The sequence below is a fragment of the Sus scrofa genome, chromosome 7, assembly GCF_000003025.6.
Source record: "Sus scrofa isolate TJ Tabasco breed Duroc chromosome 7, Sscrofa11.1, whole genome shotgun sequence".
NCBI classification, from domain to species: domain Eukaryota; kingdom Metazoa; phylum Chordata; class Mammalia; order Artiodactyla; family Suidae; genus Sus; species Sus scrofa.
This window is the reverse complement of record NC_010449.5, coordinates 35,926,129-35,950,241: the sequence shown is the minus strand read 5'-3', so window position 1 is coordinate 35,950,241 and position 24,113 is coordinate 35,926,129.

Below are 24,113 nucleotides of genomic sequence, written 5' to 3'. Positions count from 1 at the left end.
GGCAAGGCAACTGTCTTCAGCCAAGTAAATAAACAAGATGCCAAGTTATGGTCAAATTTTAGATTACCAATGGGTCCTTCTTAGTACAAGCATATCCCAAATATTGCGTGGGACATACTTATGCTTTAAAAAGTATTTGTTGTTTAACTGCAATTTCAATTTAGCTAAGTACCCTGTGTTTTATCTGGCAGCCCAAGCCAAGGACAAGTCCAGAAGAGGGTTTATCTCAGCGGCCACCAGGCCACACTGTGAGCAGCTAGGGAGTGGTTACGGGGGTCCTGAAGGAGGACTCTGCTTGGCACAGCCTTGCAGCTGCTGTGGATGCTATACACTTGCAATGATAGAGTCCAAGGTCAAGTCTACGTTTACTGGGAGCCAAAGAACAATACATTTTAACTCTAATAGTGGAGATTTTTTCTAATCTCCGGAGATTCTGCTTAGAAGAAATGCACGTTATTTAGGTCACAAAACTTCAAGAAATATCTCCTGGTGTTTCCTATCGTGGGTATGTAGGTGATGTAGTGGACAGTTCTTAGTCCAAGGGGTGGTATGGCTAGTGTTACATCTTGCGAAGGACGAAATTTACTCATTCATAAATGTATTACCATATTTATTAAGCCTTTGCTTAAGAGTCAGGCACTGAGCTGAATGCCAGACATGCACTGGTAAACAAGGCAAATATTGCTCCTAGTCTTATAAAAATGAGTCTACCTAGCTGGGATCTAAAGCCTATTTACTGGTAAATGGTTTTCATGTGAAATACCAACACACCGGCAGAGATTCCCTGGAATTCTAAGTTGGGAAAGCTTCAGTAATTACTCAGAATTCAGGTTAGATGGTTTTAACAAAGAGACCCCCAAATACAGTGGCTTAAATAAGATTGAAATTTAGTTTCTTCTTATTTGAAAATATTACAGTAGGTCATCCAGTGCAGGCAGGACTGTTTTGTCTTCCTTTCTCCCCAAGTTGCCAGGAATTCAAACTTCCTCCATCCTGATGCTCCATGAGGATGGCTCACTGGTGAAGGAGGAGGGGCAAGACAGGCCCTCTCGCTAAGGGCGTAACAAGAAAGTTGCACATATCACTTTTCTTCTCTTCCCATCGAGCAGACCTGCGTTATGTGGCCACAGCCTCCTAGACCTTCCTCCTGGGAAGTGAGGTCATTGAGTGGGCGTGTGTCTAGTTAAAAAGTGGGAGATCCATTTTATCAATGGTTATATAATGGATTCCTAAAAGAAGGCGGGGAAAATGGTTCCTGGGGACCCCCAGCAGTCTCACCACAGATTCTGTAAAGAATGAAGAGCTGTGATCCTTCATGCTGTCTGTCCTGGAAACAGGATGTGGAAATGAAGGAGCTCATGGCACCTGCAACTCACACCTGTCTGGCCCAGGTTCTCTTCTCTTCGACCGAAGTCTTTTCTCAGGAAGACAAGAGATAAAATAGGATCACTTATCATCGTGCAGCGGAGGGTCCGATTCTGATTACGGAGGGGAAGGAGCAAAGACCAGGAAGAATGTACCTCTTTCTTGAATCTGTCTGCTCATTCAGTTCATCCTGGCTAATCATCAGACCCCAGGGAGAGCCTGACACAGAGGAAGGGAAAAGTAACCGGCCTTTTTTAGTATTGCCAAGGGCTTTACATGTTTTCACATATGTATTTAATGCTCACAGCAGCTCAAATTCTTATTTTGGCTGTCAATTCCCTAGTTGAAGGCAAGGAAACCAGAAGCAAAAGTTGGAGTCAAGGTTTGAAAAACAATATCAGCTACCTTGACCTAGTTGGTATTTATAGAAGGCTACATGCAGCAACTGTAGAATATATATGTTTGTTCTACAAGATAGACCAAGCACTGGGCCATAAAACAAGTCTCAATAAGCTTAAAAGAGTGGGAGATATACAGACAATGTTTTCCAATCACTATGAAACCAAATCAGAATCAATAACAATAAAATATCTGCAAATCTGTAAAGATTTGGAAATGGAACATTTTTCTAAAGAACCATGAATTAAATAAGAAATCATAAGAGGAATTCAAAAATACTCCTAAATGAAAGATAATGAAAAATACACCACATCAAAATCTGTGGGAGACAGCTACAGCAGTGCTGGGAGGGGGAATTTATAGCTTTAAATGTTTACATTTGAAAGAAGAAATGTCTGAAATCAATTATTTAAGTTTCCACCTTAAGAGGCTTAAGAAACAGAGCCACACAAACACAAAGTGAAGCCAAGGAAAGAAAGAATAAAATGCGGGAATCAATGACGTTGAAAACAGATAAATAATAGGGAAAAAATTACCTGTCAAAAGCTACCACAAAACTCCTAGCTAGAGTCATTAAGAAAAAAAGGAGAAAAGACACAAATTACTAATGTCAGGAATGAAGAGAGGACATCGTTATAGATCTTAAAGACATTTAAAAGGATGATAAGAAAATATGAATAACTTTATTCCAATAAACCTGACAACTTAGATTAAATGGAAAAATTTCTTGAAAGAAGCAAATTACCACAACTGATTCAAGAAGAAATAGAAACGTATTAATAGCTCTAGAGCTATTAAAGAAAGTGAATTCATAATTAAACATTTCACAAAGAAAAACTCCAAGCTCAGGTGGTTTCGCTGATGAATTCTAGCAAATATTTGAGAATGAAATAATACAAATTCCATTCACTTTGCTTTGAACTGAATTATGTACCCCTCCCACCGGATTCATATATGGAAGCCCTGATCCCCAATATGATGGAATTTGGAGATGGGGAGTCTTTGGGAGATAATTAGGTTCGGATGAGGTCATGAGAGTAAAGTCATCATGAGAGAATTAGTGTTCTTATAAGAAGAGATGCTATACCGTGCTCCCCACCCCCCACCCCCCACCCCTCTCTCATTCTCTGCTGTGTAAGAACACAGGGAAAAGGTGGAACCTGCAAGGCAGGAAAAGAACTCTTAACAGAGCCTGACCATGCTGGCACCTTGATCTTGGACATCTGCCTCCACAAGTCTGAGAAAATAAATTACTGTTATTTGAGCAATCCACACATGGCATTTTATTATGGCAGCCTAAGCTGACTAATACAAACTCTTCCATAAAATAAAGGAGGTGAAACTATTGCATTTGGGGTGGATAAGCAATGAGATCCTGTGTCTAGCACAGTGAACTCTATCTAGTCACTTGTGATGGAATGTGATGGAGGATAATGTGAGAAAAAGAATGTTTATATATACGTATGACTGGGTCACTTGGCTGGACGGCAGAAATTGACAGAACATTGTAAATCAACTATAATAGAAAAAATAAAAATCATAAAATAAATAAATAAATAAAGGAGTTGAAAAAAAGTCCTAACCCATTTAATAAGATCAGCATTACCCTAATACCCAAACCAGACAAAAACAGTACAAAAAAATAAAGGCTGTAGTCCAATATCCCTCTTGAACATAAGATTCCTTTACAAAAGAAAGGAGAAGATTCATAAGAAAATATTAGCAAAAGGAATACGGCAATATACACATATTTATATGGCATCATGAGTAATTAAGGATTATTCTTAGTCATGCCATATTAGTATTGATTCAAAATTGATCAAAATAATTCACTCTATTAATATAATAAAGGAGAGAAAAATGATCCTTTTGGCAGATGCAGACAAAGCATTTGACCAAATACAATGTCCAATTATATGAAAAACCCTTAGTAAATTAAAACTAGACGGGAACTTCCTCAATTTGCTTAAAATTGTCTGCAAAAATCTTGCAGTATACATCATACTTAATGATTAAAGATTTAGGGTTTTCTCTCTTTTCCAGAAATGTAAAGAGTCTGAATTTTACCCTACTTGCAAGCTAACAAGTTAGCCTACCACAGTTTCATGGCTATTGTATTAGTCAACTGGGGCTGCCATAACAAAGTACCACAGATTAGTATTTTATTCCTAAATAAGCACAAAGCTATTTTCTCGCAGTTTTGAAGGCTGGAAAGTCCAAGCTTAAGTTTCCAGCAGAGTTCAGTTTTTGGTGAGAGATGTCTTCTTGGTTTAGAGACAATGTTTTGTCTTTACATGACCTTTTCTCTGAGTATGAGAGAAAATGGGTTTTTTGGTGTCTCTTCTTTCATAAGGACACCAATACTATTGGACTAGGTTCCCAACCTTAAAATCTCATTAAATTTTTTTTTTTTTTTTTTTGCTTTTTAGGGCCACCCTCGCAGCATATGGAAGTTCCCAGGCTAAGGGTCAAATCAGAGCTACAGCTGCTGGCCTATGCCACAGCCACAGCAACCTGGGATCCAAGCCACATCTATGACCTACACCACAGCTCATGGCAACGCCAGATCCTTGACCCACCACACAAGGCCAGGGATAAAACCTGCATCCTCATGGATACTAGTCAAATTCATTTCTACTGTGCCACAAAGGGAGCTCCGATCTCATTTAGTCTTGATTATCTCCTTATAGGCTCTACCTCTAAATATAGTCACATTAGTACTTCAACATATGAATTTGGGAGGGGACACGATTTAGTCCATAGCAGATGCAGACAGGAGACAGGAGACTCCTAGCTCAGAGACAAAGAACTTAGTTACTCATAGCCCAGCAGGTAGCATAAGCTTCATGTTCTCATCATTGCTCCTCAAGTCCTACTGAGCTTAAATGGATGTGGATGGTCCACATGCGGAGCCTAAGCTTGAGGATCCACAGATGAGGAACCCCAAGCTTAGGCTAGCTCTGTCTTTCCTAAGGGGCTACAAGAAAACCTGCCCAGCCTTTTCCCTGGAGGGACTGGCAAAAAAATTGGACAGTGAACAAACAGACCCTCTTCTCCAGAGGGGTACACTGTCTCTGTCTTTCTAGGCTGTTCATTGTACCAACATGCTAGTGCCTCTACTTGTTAGCATTTCTCTTACAGAGGAGAAATCCTTGCACAAATTTGAGCGATCCATAGAGAATTATTCCAACACTCTTAAGACAGAGAACAAGGAAAGGATGTCCACCCTCACCACTTTAATTCAAAAGTGTACTGGACCTGATGGCCAATGTAATAGTGCAAGAAAGGCATAGAGATTGGAAAAGAAGAAACAAAATTGTATTTGTAGATGAGCTGATTGTTTACATAGAAAATTCTTGGGAATTAGGGCTTTTGCAACAAAATAACTACCAGAACTAATAAATAAATTTAGGAACATCATAAGATATAAGATCAAACACTAAAAGCAATTGGATTTCTACAGTAACAAATGATTGCTACAATTCTACTTACAATAGCAACAAATTATAAAATACTTAGGAATAAACGTAAAAAAATGAAGGCATAGTTTCCTGGTATCTCAGGGGGTTAAGGATCTGGTGTTGTCACTGCTGTGGCTCAGGTCGCTGCATGGTATGGGTTCTATCCCTGGCCCTAGAACTTCCACATGCTGCGGCCATGGCCAAAAAAATAAAATAAATACAAGAAGGAAAAATTCAAAACACGTGGAAAGTAAAGATCTAAATAACTGGAGTGATATCCCATGTTCATGAATTAGAAGACTCAAAACTGGTAGGATGACAAGTTTCCCCAAATTAGATTCTCCCCTTAGTTTCACAAAAATACCAATCATAATCCCAAATTTTAAAAAAATTTGATGGGCTAATTTTGAATTTTATATGGAAACACAAAGGACGTAGAATACCCAAAGCAGTCCTTTCAAAAAGAACATAGTTGGAGGAAGGCTACTTGTCTCCAAGACTTATTGTAAAAGCTACATTAATCCAAACTATAAGGACTGATGTAAGGATTCCCAAATAGATCAGTGGGACAGAATAGAGAGCCTGGAAATAGGCTTATATATCTACAAAAAATTGCTTTTCACCAAAGTCACCAAATCATTGTAAAGGAGAAAAGGAAAGTCCTTTCAGCAAATGGCACTGGAAGAACTGTACATTAACATGGGGAAACAAATTTAGGCCCTTGCCTTACACATATACAAAAATCAATTTGATATGGATCATAAATTCTGGAAGCTTCTAGAAGAAACTGGGAAAATATCTTTATGGCTTGGGGGTAGCAAGGGTTTCCTAGACAGAATAAAGGGAGGCAATAACCATAAAAGAAAACATGGTTAAATCAGTCTTCATAAAAATTAAAAACTTCTGCTCATCCAAAAGCACTATCGAGGAAAAAAATAGACAAGCCACAAATAGAGAGAAATACTTGCAAAGCATGTATCTGACAAGGGACTAGTGTCCAGAATATATGCATCACTCCTGCAACTCAATAAGAAAAAGACAAACAATTCAATAAAAATGGGCAACAATTTGAACAGACATTTCACAAAGGAAGATTGATGAATGGTCAATAACCATATGAAAAAAAAGAGGCTCAACATCATTAGTCATGAGGGAAATGTAAATTAGACCTCCACAGATATATTACTGCACATCCATCTGAACGGCTAAAATTAAAATGAGTGACAGCCCACGGTTGATGCGGATACAGAACTGGAAATGGGATTCTCAGAGACTCTCCTGATAGGAAAGCAAAATGGTAAATTACTTTGGGAAGTTCTGGCAGCTTTTTATAAAACGAAGCATACATCTAACCCACGACTCAGTAATTTCATTCCTAGATGTTTACTCAAATGAAATGAAAGCATATGTTCACAAGAAGTATTGTATGGAATATTCATAAGAACTTTATTATTAATTTCCCCAAGCTGAAAACAGTCCAGGTGTCCACTAGCAGGAGAATGGGCAATTAAACCCAGATATATTCATGCAACGAACTACTACTCAGCCATCAAAAGGAATAATTTATTGACTGATGTGGATGAAGTTTTAAAAAAATACTATGTGAAAGGAACCTTATGCAAGAGAGCATATACTATATGCTTAAGCTTCCACTTATGTAAAATCCTAGAACTGACAAAATATTCTATGGTTTAAAAAAAATTCAGAACAGCGCTTACCTTTTGCAGGGAGTGGGGGATGGTGCAGATTGCCTGGAAGAGATAGGAAGGAACTTTCTTTTTCTAAAAAATTTATATTATGTTATTTTTTATTTTCTTTTTACAGCCACACTATATGGAAGTTTCTGGGCTAGGGGTCAAATCAGAGGTCTATCTGTGGCCTACACCGCAGCCACGACAACGCTGGATTCTTAACCCACTGAGGGAGGCCAGGGATCGAACCCACATCCTCACAGCCACTATGTCAGGTTCTTAACCCACTGAGTCACAATGGGAACTCCTCAGGGAACTTTCTGTGATGATTTGGGTTATACAGATATGTGCATTTGTCAAAATTCATCAAATGGTGTATTTAAGATTGATACAGGAGTTCCTGCTGTGGCGCAACTGGGATTGGTGGTGTCTCTGTAGAGACAGGACGCAGATTCGATGCCCGGCCCAGCACAGTTGGTTAAGGATTGCTGTAGCCATGCTTGGATCTGATTCCTAGCCCAAGAACTCATATGCCATGGGATGGCCAAAAAATGAAAAAAAAAAAATTGATACATTCACTGGAAGTGAATTTCACCTAAAAAAGAACTATAAACAAATATCAAACTCTAGTTAATGGTACGTATACTACAGTATTTAAAGGTGAATTCCAATGATGTCCGTAATGTGCTTTGAAGCACATAAAAAATGGGATGTATTCATGAATGACAGATGAAAGATACATGACAAAGTAAATATTGTACAATGTTGATTGCAGAATATAGGTGATAATTGTATAGTGTTTATAGAAAAATAATTTTTTTCTTTTCAGCCTATTTGAAAATTTTCATTTAAAAATATGTTGGGAAAATATTGTTGAAAGTATCTGTATATATCCCCAAATTTATAGGAAATTAGATTTTTCCTTATATTGGTAAATACCAACCTGCTTAGCCTGCTTTTTTTTTTTTTTTTGCTTTTTAGGGCCGCACCCACAGCATATGGAGGTTCCCAGGTTCAGGGTCAAATTGAAGCTACAGTTGCCGGCCTACACCACAGCCACAGCAATGCCAGATCCAAGCCATGTCTGCGACCTACACCACAGCTCACAGCAACACCAGATCCTTAACCCACTAAGCGAGGCCAGGGATGGAACCCACAACCTCATGGTTCCTAGTCGGATTCATTTACCGCTGTGCCACGACGGGAACTCCCCAACCTGCTTAGCTTTTAAGCAACAGGTTTGCAGCAAGAGGCTACCCCAAAGAACAGAGATGGCATGCACAAGTTAAAAAACTTTCAAATAAATGTATAACCGCCAGGCTAATCTTTTTGGTTTTTAGTATGATGTTCTGCCTTCATCATAGTCATTAGCAGGCTGAGAATGAGATTATGTCCTCTCACGTCTGTTTGCATTTCACAGCTGCTTGTCAGGTTCAGTCAACACATTCACATGCTAATAATTGTAATCGACCCATTTGTTCATTTAAGACAAACAAATGATTACTCTCTGGGGAAGAAATACCTTGAGTCCTAATTTGCTAATCGTTAGTTCTTATGAATATTAGCCGGTTATTGTTTTTCTCCCCAAACATATAGAACATCGGAGCTACTTTTTTCCTTTCCTGGAAGACTGGTGCAAGAAATTTCCTCTGTCCTCCATCTGATTTGTAAATGCCCAATTAAAAGAAACATGTAATGGGTATTTTAAATACACACACACACACACACACACACACACACACACACACACACGATAATGGGAAGAGGGGAGGCATTTTACCTTAGAGCAAAAATTATAGTCTAAATTACATTGCAAGGCTTTTAAAAGCACAAATTAAAATAAAAGTCACAATACACATGCTACAGCCATGACAGGTGGTGAAAGGGACGCCCAGCTGTATTTGAGATTTTGATGCATCCATTCAGCTGTGCCCAGCCTTATCCTCCACAGGCAGTCCAGGTTAGAAGACATATCCTTCACCAACTTTGGAACTGGAAGGGGACCCCTTTAATCGGAGAGGTCCACGCATCTCACTTGAAGTGGAATAAGGGCTAACCTTAGAGTGCCCATTGTAGCTCAGTGGGTTAAGGACCCAACATTGTCTCCGTGAGGATGTGAGTTCAATCCCTGGCATCGCTCAGTGGGTTAGGATCCAGCTTTGCCTCAAGCTGTGGTGTATGTCGCAGACATGGCTCAGATCTGGCCTTGCTGTGACTGTGGTGTACGCCAACAGCTGCAGCTCTGATTTGACCCCTAGCCTGGGAACTTCCATATGCTGCAGGCATGACCATTAAAAAAAAAAAAAAAAAAGACTAAATTCACTGAAACCACTCCTCTGGAAGCGGTGAATTCCTGGATTAGCTGAGAAGGACACAGAACCAACAAAGGGAGGAAGTGTTCCAGGAGCTGAGAGTGAACAAGAGGGTGAGGACATGCCTCGCTGACTCCCGTTGCACAGGGGAGGCGGCCCACCTTCTACACCTGCTCCCTGAAAGCTCCCAATCCATCCGTCTCCATGGCCAGGCCTTCATTCTGAGATCCTCTGGGGTGAGCAGTGGGCAAACTTAATAAAGCTGTACAGTCAAGGCCACGGGAGCCAGCCCCTTGGTCGGAGCACCTGCCTCCCTGGAGGATAGCTGTCTCCCTCACTTTCCGTCACCTCTTCCGTGGGTCTCCGTGGGTCCTGCTTGGTCTCCGTGTTTGTAAGCTGTAGCCACGGGGATGGTATCTATTTGCCCGTTCCTCTAACATGTTCCTTTTGTCCTTCATGCTGAGATAAATGCTAAACAAGGAACTTTAAATCCCGAGAGATGTGTAAAGAACAAGAAGGAAGATGGGAACCAGGAGCCAGGGGCCTGTGATGGGCAGGACAAGACATTTCTTAGGGTGAACAGCTCATCCTGGTTTGCCTAGGACTTTTTGCCAGTTTTAGCCCTGAAAGTGTCATATTCCGGGAACTGCCCCCCACCCCCCACCCCCACAGCCGACCTCAGTCCCAGGAAAACTGGTCACCATACAGCTCTCCTGGGTCCTGCAGGGGGCTAGACATTCCTGATCCCTGACTTTTGGGACAAGGCAGACACGCCCTGCCCCACCCGGTGCTCCCAGAGGAAGTGGGGTGGCAGACCTAATGTTCTCTCCCTGGTGGGCAGGGGAGAGCCTGACTTAAGGAACCAAGAGTCTCCAGCTAAGAGCTGGCTCCTCCCCATCCTCGCCCCAACCCCAGACTGTTCTGGAGGCTGAGGAGGAAGTGGTAACGAGCACTGTCCCCTCACTGCTAGCCCTTCAGCCGAGGAATCTGAGAAGCCACAGGGCCACCAAGACTGGGTCACACAGTGCTCCAAGCAGTTGTTCTCTCCATCCTCAAAGATTGGCCCTAACTGTCTGGTAGACAGCCCCCTAGCTCCTCAGGGTCCCTGGCAGGAGTGTGACAGTCCTGTTAGCTCCACGTTGGGCCCGCCTCTCTGGCTTCTCCTCTGACCACTGCAGCAGCCTGGATCAGAGCCGCAAGGCCCAGCTGAGCTGGGGGCTGCCTTGCAGGAGAGGGGCTGCGTGCTCACAACAGGCCCGGCTCACAGGGACCACCCGGCAGCATGGGGCCCAGCCTCTTACCCCACAGCTTCCACCCACCTCCAGACCCTCACTATGTTTCACCGTGCAGGGCAGTGAGTGGCCTTGAGCCAGTGTCCCAGGCTATTCTGGTGCCAGCAACACCATCTGGAAAATGGATTTGTAGCCTCATAATAAAGGCCTCAAGAAATGAATGCATGGCGGGGAACTTCGGGTTGTGGGCGTTGGGTGTTAAGCTGTGTAAAGAGACCCAGGGAGATTGTGTCAGCTGATTGTCCTGGGCGGGTTTAGAAATCGCCACATTTGGTCACTGGTCTCCCATCCCTGTAGCGGGGCATCCAGAATGCGTGGCCAATCTGGTCCGAGCAGGGGAAGGGCACGGAAGCAGAATTTACCTTTGGCCATCGACATGGAAATTTCCACGATGGAGAACAGATCTGAAATCAAGAGGTGGAGATTCAGATTTTGTTAAGAAACCAGTGCAGGGCCTGGCATGAAGCTGGCCTGTTAGAAAAGGATGCTGCTGTGGTTACTCTAGAGAGAGTCTAAGAGGCAGAGATTGACATGCGCGTCACGGGACCGGGAGGAAAGAGGGAGTGGCAAAGATGGTCACAGAGGCAGAGACCACAAGGAATCCTAGACAAATGTTCCATAGTCCTGCTGAAGGGGATGTTAGGGGCCGTGGCAGTGACAGGTTTCCATGGCCCTTCTCTGGGATGCAGGTTGCTAGGAAAAGAAGAAAAGAGGCACCAGTTTACAGGCGAAAGTGTCAGTTACGCTTGGGGCTGGGATTTATGTAGAGTCAGCAGCACCCCAAGCTCCAAAGACTGTGTGCGTTCTTTCTCTTTCCATTGCATCACCCCTCTAGTAGTCTTCACGTGCTGGGGGGAGTAAGCTGTGAACTTGGGAACTCCTTGAGGGGAGGGGTTTTATTGACTGGAAGCGCTGAGATTATGAATTTTGTTTATTTGTTTATTTTTATTTTCTCTTTTTAGGGCCTTACTCATGGCATATGGAGGTTCCCCGGGTAGGGGTCTACTTGGAGCTGTAGCTGCTGGCCTATGGCACAGTCACAGCAATGCCAGCTCCAAGATGCATCCGCGACCTACGCCACAGCTCATGGCAATGCCAGACCCTTAACCCACTGAGCAAGGCCAGGGATTGACCCTGCGTGCTCTTGGAGGCTAGTCAGATTTGTTTCCACTGAGCCAAGACGGGAACTCTGAATTTTATTTGCTAAACCTTCTTTATTAGAGTATAGTTGATTTATAATGGTGTGCCAGTTTCTGCTGTAAAGTGACCCAGGCATACATATATACATGTTCCCCTTCTTATATTATCTTCCATCATGGTCTATCCCAAGAGTGTGGCTATAGCTCCCTGTGCTATGCAGTAGGACCTCATTGCTTATCCATTCTAAATGTCATAGTTGGCACTGAGATTATGAACTTTAGCTGCTCCATCAAACTGGGAGTCCCTGAGGGCAGGAATGGGATCTACCCCCCAGCCTGGGAATTCTCAGCTCATGACAGCCTGAAATATTTTGGGTAGAAGGCAGGGCTGGGCTTGGCCCCACCATGAAAGCCACCCTTGAGCTGGGCTCAGGCTATTTGAAGCCTCTTTATGCTGAGATGATGGAGATGGTGCTAGGGTCCTGGCTAAGAAATAGGACTCAGCCACATCCAAAGGGGAGGGGCCAGGTGTGAAGGGCAGGGAACATGGTGTCAGGTCACAGCCCTGTCAAGCCTGCCAGTTGCCCTCCCCTCCAGAGTACATCTGCATCTGGGAGCAGGCAAGGATGCGGGAGGAGCTGTCCCCACAGAGCTCCACCAAGATGACAAATAAGTGTGTTATGCTCCCTGCTAATGCCAGAGTTATTACTTTCCCTTCTCCTCAAAGGAAAGGAGGCTTTTATTGGCTCGGGTTTAGGAACAAAGCATAAAAAGTGGCTTGTTTTTATTTTCTGACATCGTGAAGCTAAGGCTGGAGAGAGAAGTGCTGGGGGAAAATGAGGAGGGATGGAGGCGAGAGCGGGGAGGGAGGGCAGGGGAGGACTCAGGGGTCGGGCAGAAGGCGGAGGAAATGATGGAGTCTAGGGGGACAGAACCGATGGGGTGCCACGGGAGGGGGGTTAGAGGAAGATTGTGGCCGAGACTGGAGGAGGAAGCAATTGAGGCCGCGCGGAGAGACCCTGTGTCCATCTCCAGAGTGCTGTCAGCCTAAGAGCCAAAGGCAGCAGCAGTCAGTTTCGACTGGAAAAGCTTTGACTCCCTGGGGACATTGTCCCGCTCAGAGAGCAGGGTTGCAGAGCCGGCGGCGTGGAGGTGGGTCGAGGGAGGGGGCGGAGTTCCTTTGGGTTATTCTGGCTCCAGCCCACCGCGCAGGTCCCTGCATGTTATTTTTTTAATCTCTGGGATTCTCGAGGTCTCCTAGCGAGAAGACTCGAGTGGTTTCTCTCTCCCAGGAAGAAGAGTTCTTAGCCGGGGCGCGTTGAACTGGCTCTTCCTTCCGCGAGATCATAGCGCCGCTTAATGTTGGGAGTGGAGAGGGGGTGACAGAGAGGGGGCAAGACTCCACTTCCACCCCCGGGGGCTGCACCCCCAAACCCAGCGCACCTTTCCTGTATCCCTGCTTCTTTCAGCCCACGTCTTATGCCCCAAAGGCCTGTCAACTGCTGGCCACCCTTTATGATTTGATTCAAAACTCTGCTTCCTTTCTGGAGCCTTTTCTGCTCGCTCCCAGTCTAGGTTCCCATCTCACTCCATGTTTCTCTTTACCATTGAGTCCCGCTGTGTTTTGATGATCAGTTCCTATTATCCATGAAGCACTAACTGGGAGGTCTTGTGAGCAAGAACCCAGGCTTCCTTACCTTTGCATGTTCAGTACCCGGTCAGAAACATGGCTGAGCATCCACTAGTGTTGGAGGAAGGAGAGGAGGAGGGACCCGCAGAGAGGCTGACAACCGCAATGGATAACACCTGAACCTTAGGTCGAGGCAGTCAGAGATGCCCATCTCTCCTCTGTTACTTCCAAGCTATATGGCTTTGAGAGATTACTTTTCAAGGTTGCCATGAGGGTAAAAGTAACATATACAAAACACCTAGCACATAACCTGGCACATAGTAGGTGTTCAGTTAACACTAGTGATAATATGCCAGTCCTCCTGGGGGCTAGGGTCAATCCTTACCTATATCCCTACATCTTCCTCTTACCCTGCCATCAGGTTTTTCCACAGAATCTCTGGACCGTTTTTTCCCAAGAGGCAGACATGGATTTTTTTTTTTTTTTTCCATGGGAGGAAACAGTCTTCTTGCATCTTTGCCAGAGTTGTCAGCGTGTCTGCCACAGGACTGTTGATAGGAGGTGCAAATGTATTTCCTAATTTGAGATGATGGTGTTTGGAATGCCTGGCACTGGGCTATATTTAGCTCTGAATTCCCCAAATAGCAACAGGGAGGAAAAGCCTCCCAGCCAAACATCTCCCATCCAGCTGGAAAATATAACAATCATAATGATTGCTATTATTATTTATTGCCTAAATGAATTAATTGGATTTGTATATCCACTGGCATCTAGAATGATGGGGTTTTAAAATACCAGAGCTCAGAGCCCTTTGAATGTCATGCAGTCAAATATAACCCATTCTACAAATAAGGAAACTGAGCCTGAAGGAGGAGATGTGACTTGTCTACCCAACGTCAGAGCCCAGTCTAGAATCCAGATCTTTGGACTCTAGAGTTGATGTTTTTTGTTCTTAAATTCTAAGGGACTTCATGCCAGAGTCCTCAGCTGGCTTTAACCAAGAAGCTAGTCATTCTCTGGTTCATGCCTATATCTGCCCCTGCTTTTTTTTTTTTTTTTTTTTTTTTGTCTTATTAGGGCCACATCCAAGGCATATGGAAACTCCCAGGCGAGGGGTCGAATTGGAGCTGCACCTGCCAGCCTATACCAAACCCACAGCAACGCAGGATCCAAGATGCATCTGTGACCTACACCATAGTTCATGGAAACACTGGATCTTTAACCCACTGAGCAAGGCCAGGGATCAAACCTGCGTCCTCGTGGATACTAGTCAGATTCCTTTTCACTGAACCGCAATGGGAACTCCATGCCTCTGCTTTTCAAGATCTTCTCTCAGTGCTGTGGACGCAACATGAAGCACTGAGCTAGGAGTCAGAAGGCCTGCATTTTAGTATCAATTGTGCCCAACACTAACCATATGAGCTTGGGTAGGTTATTTCACTTTTCTGGGATTCAGTTTCCTCATTCACTGCCCATTGTTTATTCATCCATCCATCCATCCATCCACCCAACAAGTGTACACAGAAGATCTACATGCGCCAGTAAGGAAGCACTAGCCTCATCCCTGCCTCCTAGGGCTTACATACAACCACTGGAGGGTAGTGGAGAACTACTTGACGTGTCCACAGAGGCGAGTTATAAAGAGGTGCCCACATTAAGGAAGGGTACAGAGACGCATAGAACTCAAAGTAGTGAACATCCTATGCATCCTTTCTCTCTGGTTATGAGGGGTAATGAGAGACGGCCAGTGAGCCACTGCTAGTCCAGCACACTCATGCAAACTTACACACACAGAAGCACACACATAGCCTATACTTCGGGTCCCCTCGATGAGCTCCCCAAAAATGATTCTGGAAGAGTTGGGAAAAGAAGGACCAGGGTCACAGCTCACGGGGAGCAGGTGTGCTGCAGGTCACAGAAAGGTGAGGGTGCAGGCTGCTGGGAGGGTTGTGTTCATTGTCGCTCGGGCATCAGGACCCAGGAAGACATAGACTTGCTTAGCACAGCAGGGAAGCTCCCCGCACATCAGAAAGAGCACAGGGCACATGACTACCTGTCAATGATCAGTTGGATACCACTAGGTGACCTTGAGCAAACCCAGTTCCTTCTTGGGCCTCAGTTTCACCATCAAGAAAATGGAGAACCGGGTATTGGAAAAGATAGCACTTGAGGAGTTCCCGTCGTGGCACAGCAGAAATGAATCTGACCAGGAACCATGAGGTTGTGGGTTCACTCAGTGGGTTAAGGATCCGGCATTGCCGTGAGCTGTGGTGTAGGTTGCAGATGCGATTTGGATCTAGTGTTGCTGTGGTTGTGGCTGTGACTGTGGCTGGCAGCTGTAGCTCCAATTAGACCCCTAGCCTGGGAACCTCCATACACTGCAGGTATGGCCCTAAAAAGACCAAAAAAGAGAAAGAAAAAGAAAGAAAGAAAGAAGGAAAGAAAGACCACTTGAGGTCATTTCCAACCTTAAGAATATGTTGTTTCATGAATGAATGATCTTCAAAAACCTTCCTCTGACTCATAGTCTCATTTTTCTTCTTATATTCTATCTTTACATTTCAGGATTTGATGTTCCAACCATCCAATCCTTCATCCCTCCTCCTGCACTGTCCCTCCATAACTGACTATCTCAGCTCCCTAACCCCTACTTCTGCTAAATCTAGTCCTCTTCTAATATCTTGGAGTCTGTTAAATTAGAGCTCCTCAACTATGGTTGGGGGGCGGGGGCAGCTGTGGCCTTTCCCTCTGTGCTGTGTGCACACACACACCTAGACACATCTCCCCTCTGTGCTGTGTGCACACACACACACCTAGACCCATCTGCAAAATGCAACGAGCCAAGTGTCCCAAGAGGAATTCCAGCTCTTGTCCAAGTTAATAGGAGAGGGGATGAGACAAGAAGGCCTGAATTTCAATCACAATGTGATTATTGGCCTTTTTGAAGTTTTGTTTAGTTTTTTTTTTTTTTTTTAACCTGGTTGGCTTGATATCACTAACCAAATGCTTGTCTCACAAATCGGCTTTGGCTGCAATTCAAATTTAATTACATTCTAGCTAAGTAAAAGCAAGAAAGAAAGTAAGAGAGAAAGGGAGAGAGGAGGAAAAATATAGCTTATGTTTATAGACCAGACAACTCTATCCTAAATCTTTAAATCTCCCCAAGTGCAACAGTCAATGGGCGCCAGACACAGATGGGTCAGGCCCAAGAGATGTGAAGCAACAACAAGCTTCTTGTAATTTGAAGCTGGTGAACATGGCCTGCCAAGGCTGAGAGAAAATTGGGAAGTTGGCAGCATTGACTCCAGTGCTCCAGCTACCTGATTCTGTACTTGGGGCAGCAGGGGGGCTACTAATTCTCCATTTATTTACCTTCTGTGGCATGCTGGCTCTTCCCTGTGTCCCTTATCATATCCTCCTATCAGAGAATTCATTCAGACTAAAGTTTAAATGACTGGTGATAATATGCCTTTTCCCTGCCTAGGACTGTATTTTACTAAGAATAAAACAAGGACAGGGAGTTCCCGTCATGGCTCAGTGGGTAACGAATCCGACTAGGAACCATGAGGTTGAGGTTTCGATCCCTGGCCTCGCTCAGTGGGTTAAGGATCTAGCGTTGCCATGAGCTGTGGTGTAGGTCGCAGATGTGGCTCGGATCTGGCATTGCTGTGGCTGTGGTGTAGGCCGGTGGCTACAGCTCTGATTTGACCCCTAGGCTGGGAACCTCCATATGCCACGGGAAGCGGCCCTAGAAAAGGCAAAAAGAAGAAAAAGAGAGAGAGAAAAGAAAAGAAGAGAAAAAGCTACTTTTGGGGGGAAAGGTGATGATTTCTGTGAAGGCCAGCATTCATTTGAGGTGCTCGCAGGCAGCCATAGAAGGTGTTCGTATTTGGTATCCATGTCTGGTTCAGAGGAGAGGGTTGTGCCGGGCCATGCATTTGGGGGCAGTGGACTGGGGAGAGAAGCCCAGGAGCACGGGTGGGCTTACCCGGGGAGTATGCACAGAGTGAGCCGAGAAAGAAGTCAAGAGTAGGATGCTGAGGAACACCAAACTCTTTAAAGGGTGCTTAAGAGACGGAGAGGGTGCTTGAGGGAGAGGAGAAAAACCACTGTGGTCACAAATATTAAGGAAGAGAAATGATTTTCAAGGTCCTCAAAAATGTGAAGTGGTAAGAAGGAGGAAGAAAAGGATTTCAGGGGAGGTGTCTACTGGACATGGCAGTTATGAGGTCCTTGGTGTCCTAAACCAAGATGGTTTCTGTGGAGTGATTTAGCTAAAATCCATGTGCAATGGGTTGAGGGATAATTGGGATGAGAAACGTATGTTTCTTTTTTAAAAATTTTGGCTTTTATTTTTTCCCCTTGGGTCTTTTTTAGGGCTGCATTTACAATATATGGAAGTTCCCAGGCTAGGGGTTGAATCAGAGCCTCAGCTGCCAGTCTATGCCACAGCCACAGGAACACACGATCCGAGCCATGTCTGTGACCTACACCACACAGCTCACAGCAATGCCAAATCCTTAACCCACTGAGCGAGGCCAGGGATCAAACCCGCATCCTCAAGGATACTAGTAGGGTTTGTTTCTGATGAGCCACAACAGGTATTCCCAAAACCTGGGAAGGTGAGAGAGGAGATGATTAGCCAGAAGGAGCCTTTATAAAATGACAGAAACTTGAACCTGCTTCTGTACTGAGAGGTAAGAATCAGAAGAAGGGAGAGGTAGGTGGGGAGAGAGTACTTTATTGATGGTTAATTCCCCAGAGACACAGGGGAGAAGGGCTCTGAATCATGGATAGAAGGATTTTCCTTGGACAGAACACTTCCTCCTTTATGAGAGAAATAAAGGAGTGGATAATTGTGAAAGCAGGTGGATTTTTTAATGGAGTTGAAGGCATCCATGCCTAATAGCTTGATTGTGTATTGTTAACAGGAAGTGTCCTCTACTTAGAGGAAACTGGGGAAGCTTAAAGGCCTTCAGAAAAGTTGAAGAAGGTTAGTACAGCCATCACAGAGAGTGAAAAAAAAGGAGCTCACCCAAGCCCAAGTCCCAAGGGGGATAAAGGGTTAGATTGAAGCATGAGATTAAACTCTGGTCCTAGTTTAATATGCACCATTTCTTTCCGGGGCTCAGCTGCAGAGGTATGGGGGAGGCAGTTGGATGGACCAAAGGTGGATTTCAGAATGCATGTGGCAGACTGACAAGGAGAGGAGGATGCTGGAGATTCTGGAAAGACGTGGTGGATGTGATGCACTTAAAACCATATGGCGAGTGTGTGTGTGTGTGTGTGTGTGTGTGTGTGTGTGTGTGTGTGTAGGGCAATGTTGTAAAGACTAGTGAAGTAAATAAATTTGTATTCGTGGAGTGGTTTGTGGTAAACCCACATACAGACTGTCCACAGGGCATCCTTAACCCTAGGATGGCTACCTCCTGGCTTTTCTCCCTACTTTTTCCCATTTTTGTCCCTCTCACCTCATTTCGCAGGGCTCAATGTGATTACAAAAGTACACCTGCACCCCCTCCCCTCCAAGTGTCTGAATTCAGTCTATACTCAAAATAGAAATTATTTTGTATTATATGCTATTTGGAATTCTATGAGCTTCCTCTTCCCATCCATTGACACAGGTAATCAAAGTCAAGTTATATTTGATCTTCCTAAATAGCAGGTATAATCATGCCATTGGAACACTCGCATCCGCCCTCTGGGTCTCACATCTCCCCCTGTACCACAAGGGAGGTAAAATAGCGATTGTAAAGCTCCTTTTCAGCTCTGATGATGTTCTGAGCCTCTAACCTCCAGCAGCCCCGTCTGGCTCAATCCAGGCCACACTAGCTTCCAGCACTAGGGCAGCATTCAGCAGCACGAGTGGCTGCTTGAAAAGGGCACAGAGCAGCCTGCCAGGACACAGAAGCAAAGCTTGTTTTAACCTCCGGTTCTAGTGTCTCAGGAGAACTGTGTAATTAACCTGAGTGGAGGCTGCAGATTCTTGCTGCCCATAGCTGGCCAGAGGAGCAGAATGGTGTGAATTGTCGACAGACAAAGTACAGGGGTGAATCATAATGAGATTTATGGACTGCAGGTTTTTCTTGCTTTATAGGGCCACACTCGTGGCATATGGAAGTTCCCAGGCTAGGGGTCAAATCAGAGCTGTTGCTGCCAGCCTACACCATAGCCACAGCTAACGCCAGATCCGAGCTGAATCTGTGACCTACACCACAGCTCTTGGCAACGCCGGATCCTTAACCCACTGATTGAGGCCAGGGATGGAACCCGAAACCTCGTGGTTCCTGGTCAGATTCGTTCCTGCTGCGCCACAATGGGAACTTCCGTTGGCTCTTTCCCTACCATCCTTACTCCCCTTCCCAACCAGTTCTGCCAATTCCAGATGATGCATCCCAGTGATATATGACTGCCTGATATATAACTGCCAGGGCTTGCGGTAGGGGATCCCAGAATGGAATGGGAGCTGGACTAAGTGTTGGAGACATCTGTGGCTCCAGCCCACCTCTACCAGGTGTGACCCTGTGGAGGTCACCTCCCTCTCCGGGACTTAATTTAGTCATAAGGTGATTGAGCCAAATGGCCTCTAAGATTCCAAGCAGATTGTCCTAGCCTGGTGTCCCCTAGAAGCAGACATTAATTCTAGGATTCAAGAATAAGTGGTTTATTTGGGAGGTGAGCCCAGGAAACACCAGTAGCAGAATCAGGAGGTGAGACAGAGAAAGAAGCCAATAGCTATTCATAGGCTGTATGAATAGCTTACCACTGTGGACACCCGGGATTCAATCCCACTGGGAACTTTTGGGAGATGATGTAGGACACAAGTTCTAAAACTGTCCTTCATGTAGGGTGACATGGTAATTAATCATGAAATTCCAATTTGTCATTGATTGGACACTTCTCTCAGGGTGTTAGCTCCCTAGCATTTACAGCCTTCTCTGTGGGATTAGGGGGACAGCATGTTCTCACTGCCAGAGAAAGCCCTCAGGCAGGGAGATGCAGGTGCTTGCAATAAGAGAGTCTCAGCAGGCACAAAACCAATGAGTGCTAAGGGGATATGGCCAGGCCACTGGCAGCATGTGCCATGCATATTTAATGTTCTTAAAATTGTATGACTTCCTTGGGCCAAACCAAGAGCAAAAAGAAGCATCCATCTTGGAAAGACTAGTAGGGAAAGAGTTCTTTTTCTTGGTATGTTTCTGAAGCAGCCACAGAAATATTCATTCCAAACTTCACTTTTTTGGAAGCAGGAATATAGTATTAAGAATATGGTCATCATGGGTGAAAACTGACATGACTTAGAAATCAGGTTCACTCAAAGGAGTAACACAACTACTTTGAAAGGAAATTGTAATAGTAGGGATATGGGATTCTTGGGCCTTATAACCACATGAATGGACTTGTATGAACCTTGAGAAACTGGTGGCTTGCATGGAAGGACTTAGAAGAGGGTCTCCGTCAGAGTGATATCTTATATGGAAGGGAAGGGTTTAGGGTATTCAGAAACGCACAATATTGATAATGATGTCCAAAGAATCAGGTTCACGAGAAGAGAGAAGAGCAATAATAGGATACCAAGTGGTAGGTTAGCAAAAGAGAGAAAGCAAGACAAACAATAGGAGTGGGAGTTGGAAGGACTTGTATTTGCCAAGGACTGTGTAGCAGTCTAGTGCATAGACCTCTGGGCAATGGGAGTTGTGGCTGATGCTGAACCAGTTTGGTTGCAGTTGCTGCCAAGGTCTTTGATTATTACCTAGGGTTCTGCTTTGCTAATCCTACCACCTTGGCACCAAGCTAGCCCAAGTGTCACTATGCTGAAGTCAAACCTCATTCCATCCTCACCATAATCTGTTGCAATGAGCAATCCAACTCCATCTCTGCAAGGACCTCCCTCATTCGCAGCAACCTTAAAACCACCCTCAGCAAAGGTGGCATCTGGCAGCTAGGGACAAGGAATGGAGTTAGGGGGAAAAGATACTCTTTGTTGTGGGAAAGGTCACCAAAGTGGAGACATGTGGATAAGAAGGGAGAGAGAGAGAGAACCTTGGGAAAAGAGGAAGACAGAGAAAAGGATGCACGAGAAGACTGTGATGCAGAGTAGATGGAGGAAGCTCTTTCAGCAAGCAGGTGTCCCCTGAGATTCCATAATGAATGAGCAAAGCAATTATCACTTCACTTGGCGGTGTACTATGTACCACACAGATGGAGAGCTGTCCGTGACACTGAGGGAACTATGTATGAAAAACTCAAGCAGCAGGTCCGTGAGAGTGACACCCTGCTCAAGGGTGACAGCCATCTGCCCCACTTTATGAGCACAGAGCATAAGCCTGCACATCTGCGCTTCCACCGCACTCAGCTACACACCCTAATTGGGGCCCTTACCACTCTATGTTACAGTTAGCTGTCTGCTGTCTGTCTTCCCCGTAAGACTAGGACCTCTTGGAGAACAACTGCTTTGTCTTACAGATTGTTTATTTTTGAGAAAACTAATGTTTCCTTGGAACATAATGAGTACTTTAAAAGTTTGGGGAATATATCAGTTGCTTTTGCACAGGGATGCCTGGGCGTATGTGTGTTGCACAGATGTGAGGGTAGGGGATGTGAGAGCAGAAAAGTCATGGTGGAAAGATCAGAAAATCAAAACATGCAATATTTTTCAAACTCCTCTGAGCTAGTAGGTAAGAGTCAATCAAGATGCATGTTAAAAATACACATTCTCCTATACTATCCCAGGCTTACAGAATCAGAACTCCACAGTTGGGCCTGAGAATATGCATTTTATCTCCCTCTACAGGTGGAACCAACAGCTTGAGCTAGGTCTGAGAACCACTGTTCTAAGGCCATCTATTGCATTTACAAGCAACTGGTTCACAGGAGACCGGGACACTGCAGGTCGTTTCACAGCATCTGGAACAAATTCTCGCCTTGCGAATGAAAAAAGTTTAGGCCAGGTAAGGAGGCGGGCCTTACCCACTCCACGCTGCAACCTGGTACTTGCCCAGAGGAGATGTCTGTTACCTAGGCTTTCCTCACTGCGCCTACAGTCTTTGTGGTCCGGTGATGCTGTTCCCCAGAGGCATCCTTAATGCTTCCCAAAGGGAGCGGGGCGCTGTCCAGCACCGCGTGCTCCAGAAGCACGCTTGCCAGCAGCTAGGCGAACTCCCTTGTCCGGCACTGCGGTGAATTAAGCGATGGTGGGCGGCCCGCAGTGCAGTCTGCTGCAGTGCCCCCCCCACCCCGCCCCGCCCCCTGCACCCGGCAGCTCGCAGATCCCACAGCAGCAGCAGCAGCAGCAGCAGCAGCAGCAGCAGCAGCAGCAGCAGCAGCGAGCGGCTTTCTTCCCCGCGCTGCGCATCATCTAACTTCAGGCTGGTTATAAATGGCTATAGCGCAGAGATGGTGACCCAGTCCCTGGCACGTTAGTCCACTGCTCGCTGATCTATTCTCCTGTTAAGGCAAAGAAAGAGGATTAAAATATAATGTATTGCATTGAAATTTAACACAATGCTATACATAATATTCAGCCAGGTTTGTATATTCACCTTCCTGCCCCCCCCCCCCCAATTTCTGCAGGAGAGTGCCATCAGGCCTTTCTTGTTAAGATTCTATCACTACCAGACAAAGAAATTTAATGACTTGAGAGGCTGGAAGGGCCTTCCAAATCTCATCCAACCTAGCTCCCTGTTTCTGGCCCAGGAATATTGAAATCCTGAGTTCTGACCAAACTTGAGGAAGAACGAAGGCTAACGCAATCCCATTGGGTGGTCTCCACTTCCCCTTTGGCCCACTCCATTGGGTTTTCTTCCCTGTGGCCTTTCATCCTCACATCTCCTCCTCTGAGGTAGGAGAAACAGCTGGTCTTTCTCTGCCGTGCCCTAAACTTCCAACCGATCTCTTGGCCTGGTGATAAGCCCCACCCTTCTGTTTCTATTCGCATCTCACTTGATTGGGAGCCAAGCTTATGCGGGATAATGTTAGATAAATGCCCAGTCTCCAAAGGTTTCAAATGATAGTAGGTCAGGTACTGGAGAAAAGAACTCAGTGTGTTGAAAAGAATGACAGCGAAAGAATCTCATTTAATTTGATGGCGTGATGAATATTTAAAGTTTTATAAAGAAATACAGGAAAGCAATCAGGCTTATTCAGGCATGTGCTTGGGGGAACAGAGAACACTCCCCAAGTCTTGGCAGTATGAGGAAGGGAGATGAGGATGAGGGTGGGGGTGGAGGACACACACGTAAATAGTTGGTATTCTTCTCATTCTTTGTATTGAGGTGAAAAAGAGCTTACTAGTGCAGTTCGAGAAGAAGCAGGGGGAAAGAAATCCTCCCAGATAATTATCATAACGTGCTGACACCCTAAACAGTTCCTTTTTAAAATTGAATTTCTAATATCATCGCTTTGGAGATTAAAATATTGAGACATGAATCCCCTGGCAAATGATTCAGGAACCATACACGCTGTGATAAAGGCACCTGCCACAGAAACAGGAGGGCACATAAATCTCCCACCGTGTGTGTGGAATACCTAATGGTGCCACCCCTCTGTCAGAGCGGGGTCATCAGAAACCTCCAAACAGCCACTCTGAGGGCAGCTAATTCATTATAAGCATGTACCAGATATTTCCTTTTTTTCTTTCTTTTTTTTTTTTTAATCAGCCATTATGACAAATCCTGGTATGAGAGAACTAGGGTGAGATACAACCCCTGCCTTCAAAGAGCTTCAAGTCCTCCTGGAGAGACAGATATGCATGCACAGAATGCTATAATGCTAGTCCAGCACACAGCAAAGAGGACCCGCTAAGGGCTAATGGGGCAGGCAGTG